The following is a 3813-nucleotide window of genomic DNA, read 5'->3' as shown; positions in this document are numbered from 1 at the left end:
GTCTGGTGTGGGTTTTTTAAAGCATGCTTTGAGCATACAATCTCTAACCAAAGAGTGAGTGTTTGCAATGACAGTGAACAAGAAATCTCAGGTAAGAGGGAGGTCAAATAATCTAGGCGAAGAGCTTTTAAGGCACAGGGTACTCGGTAATTCCAGCAGAGGTATTAAAATGATGTAAACAGTAAAACAGAAAATAAACGTTGCAGAGAAGCCTACACCAAGTAGTGCATTCTTTCCTCAAAAGCCTGGGATGATCAAAGTATTAAAACAAAAGATTCTGTGGCAAAGTTGGGGCTTTGTTAGGGCAATAGGCACGGCAATCCTCTCAGACTGAAGGAAGGGACCTTTCAGAACTTTCTACAGCTTTAAGATTATTTTAAGGACAAGTGATACTAATTGTAAGGTCTGATTGTCACACCAAGTACACCTTTCCTCAGCACTGTACATTTTTAAAAACTCTTTGGATTTTTGTACATTTTATAGCCATTCGGTATCTACACTCACCACTTTGCTTTTGTTATGTCAAAACCTCAGAAAAGCAGAGTCAAACATATTCAAAATCATACTTTACCAGTTCTAATTCAGTGGGGAACTTGGTAAGGTGCAGGAGCCATTAACTATTTAAAACTTTTTTATAAAAGAAACACAGTGGCTTTTTTTTTTGTTCTTAATGAGACTGTATTTGCAATAAGAAAAAAAAGGAAAATAAGAAAATACGGAGTTCCTCCCCCCTCAAATGTAAATAAACTTCTTTTTTGCCTGCATAATGCATGTATCTAGCACCAGCACAAGCTAGACACTGGCTTTGTGCTTGTACTGAACATGAAATATTAATGTAAGATACCTATAAAAACTATCCTTCAGTTCACCCTCTATTTACAGGGTGCAGAAGTAAGCATCTTGCCCCTTGCATTCGGCAGACATCTCGAAACACTTCTACGCACTGCTCCACCTTTCCAGTATATGGTTTGGTCCTAAATAACCTTTGTGCAGTTAAAATACATCAGAAACAGGATGCAAGCTGCTTTCTGGCACAGAGTAATTGAACAAGGGCAATTCACGAACATACAGGAGCCCGGTCTTTTGTGGAGTCTTACACGTCTAGTATACAGCTACGCATGTGACTGCACAGTTGTGAGCATAAAGGGTGAAGGGGACAGTACAGAAATACTGTTAGAAGCTTAATAATAGGTTTTTAGCACTGCCCCTTCTACACAAGGAGCCCCTCCTGAAGGCCAGTCTGCTTTACAGCTCACATCACCGTGCGATGGCCCTCCGGAAAGCAAAGACCTATCACACTATGAAGTCCTTTCTGGAAGATTTTAAACAAGCCAAACCAACAAACGACAAACCCGAAACAATAGGAAGAAGGTTAAGTCACCAACATGTGTTTCTCACATGATCCTCATTTTGAGTTTCTGGTACCCGCATGCAAAATGCCCATAACACATGAAATTAGATAGTCCATCAAGGTTCTTACAAACTGGTGTTGAAACGAAAGAGAAATCTCTGTTGTAAACAAATTCCAGTAGTATCAATTAATTTGACTGAATAAAGTTCTTCAGGGCTCCGAGAATAAGTATAAAGGAACTGAACAGCTACAATGTGTTCACATGCAATTATGACCATTATAAACAAACTGCATGAACAACCCAAGCAATAGCCGGGCTCACTATTACAGCTTTCCAACTGCACACTGAATTTCACAACTTTCTAAGGCACCATTAAAACATGTTTTATCTTCCTAAAAAACAAACAAACAAAAAACCCAAAAAACCTCACAAATAAAAACGCATGAAAATTGTCTCCTTTGTATGGATCCAGTGCAAGGATTTTTTTTTCTTTTTTATTATAATTTCTACAGTGATGTTTAACAGACACAAAACCTCATCTGTAAAAAAGAGAAGTAAAGTTGGAGCAAGAACTATTTAGGCCCAATGCTTGAAACACAGCTGAAGCCGAATGCCCTAGGGCAAAGAGAGGTCTTTACAAAACCTAAACTGAAAGCAGAGATCTTGCTGTTGAAGCTGGAAAATACAACAGCATTTTTCTCTGAGCTGCCTAAGTTTCAGTTTCCTACTTTTGCTTTCAGTTCTTTGAAGGAAAATGTTGTATTTTCATTCCCTAAAGAAGAAAACTCACTTTCAGCAATCGCCTTCTGCCTCACAAGAAACCCAGCTCAGGATGCACATAGAGAAGAGGCAAGATTAAAAGCTTTCAGGTAGAAATCTTATGATGACTAATGGTAACAATAACAAAATATTCCTTAACACTGCATTTTGAATTATACACTATGTTGGCGTTGTTAGTTAACTGAAAAAAAAAAAAAAAAAAAATCACTAAAAAACCCTATAATGGAATCCACCCCAAGTTTCTTGGAATTCAGGTCGGTACAGCTAAAAACTGGGGGTATGACACAGTTGACATCCAGCTGGTGGTAAGTACTTGGTGAGCAAGCACCCACCTTCTGCTGGACAACCTGTCTCTTAAGACCTTGAAGTGATACTCTACGCACACTACTGCGCAACACGAAGGGATAAAGAGGTCGCTTCATACTCCCTCTGTATCAGCTCAAACTTCTAGCGGATGTAACTATCATAAAATAGTCTAATTTCTCTACCCACAGTAAGGCTCAAAGGTTTAAAAACATGCAAGAAGCACTTCCCCTATTCTTTTAAATATAGTTTTAAAGTTCCGTTTACTGAGCTACAGAATTCCTTTCCAGAAAATAATAATAAAAAATGCCCCCCAAAACCCAGATTAATTGGTCTATCGTGAAACATACCTAGATATAAATAAAATTCCCCAAGGCATGTGATCTTTCTACTGAAGTGTGGTAATTAACTTCTCCAACTAATATGCACATTTTTTTGTTTTTCTTTCTTTCAAGATCCTGTTCTTATTAGTAATTTAATGTCACTATTTAAAATAAATGATAAAGTTTATTATACACAATCACTAACAAGCTTAATGTAAAAGTTATAGCATTACATGTTAACCAGGTAGAAGTCCTGAATTTTAGATTTCTAGGTTTTTTTTTTTCCCCCCAAGGCTTTGAAAAGCACGTTATTTTCTTCACAAATTATGCCCCAAAATAAGCCTCTCTCCATCAAAGTTAAACATTCCCCCACTACGTAGCATATCCAGCCTCCCCAACTAGCTCCGGGCAAGCACAGGAAAGCCAGAGGAAGCTGACTTACAAAACTGAAACTAAGCAGGTGTCTTCATTGTTAGAAGTGAACACAATGAAGGGGGAAGGAAAAAAAAAAAAAGTAAACAGACAGCCAAAATCCTTTTGATTTCTGACACCTGAAAACCTACAGCTAAGCAAAAATGATGTATCTATCGACATGGGCGTACAGGAGTATCCGTCCTTTAACCTTATAACAAGCAACAGCATATCTAGTTAAGAAAACTTCACTGGCCCAAAGGAGCCCACCCCTTATTGAGCACATGTCCCCACCTGATTTTTCCACGCTCAAACCTACCGTACATCACAGTACACAACTTTCTCGTGACACGCAAGTTATTACCCCCAGTGGGACCTTTTTACATGCAGTCTCCACAGTGAACAAAAGTTCATTGTCAAGCTCAGCGCTTGGGCCCTAATAAACATGCAGGGGGTAGGAGGGGGAGAAAAAGGGGAGGAAGCGCTCCTGTCCACAACTGTAAGATTTGCAGGCAATCACCGTTACTTACAATTAAAAAGTGGGAACAGGTGTAGCAGATACCATACTTTGATAGCTGAACAAAGAATATTACAGCACGTGACTGAAATGTGATGACATTTGTTCACCAATCGAAAACAAAAGC

The 3813-nt window shown here is 38.7% G+C and overlaps 1 protein-coding gene across 4 annotated transcripts in view; it reads right to left on the bottom strand.

The window, feature by feature from the left end:
* Positions 1-3813, bottom strand: part of PHF21A (PHD finger protein 21A) — a 138723-nt gene that overhangs the window by 134342 nt on the left and 568 nt on the right. The gene's annotated exons all lie outside the window — the stretch shown is intronic.

Source organism: Egretta garzetta, unplaced genomic scaffold (genome assembly GCF_000687185.1).
Source record: "Egretta garzetta isolate BGI_Z169 unplaced genomic scaffold, ASM68718v1 scaffold329, whole genome shotgun sequence".
In the NCBI taxonomy this organism is placed as follows: Eukaryota; Metazoa; Chordata; class Aves; order Pelecaniformes; family Ardeidae; genus Egretta; species Egretta garzetta.
Note: the sequence above shows the minus strand (reverse complement) of the source record. Positions and strands in the feature narration are given on the sequence as shown.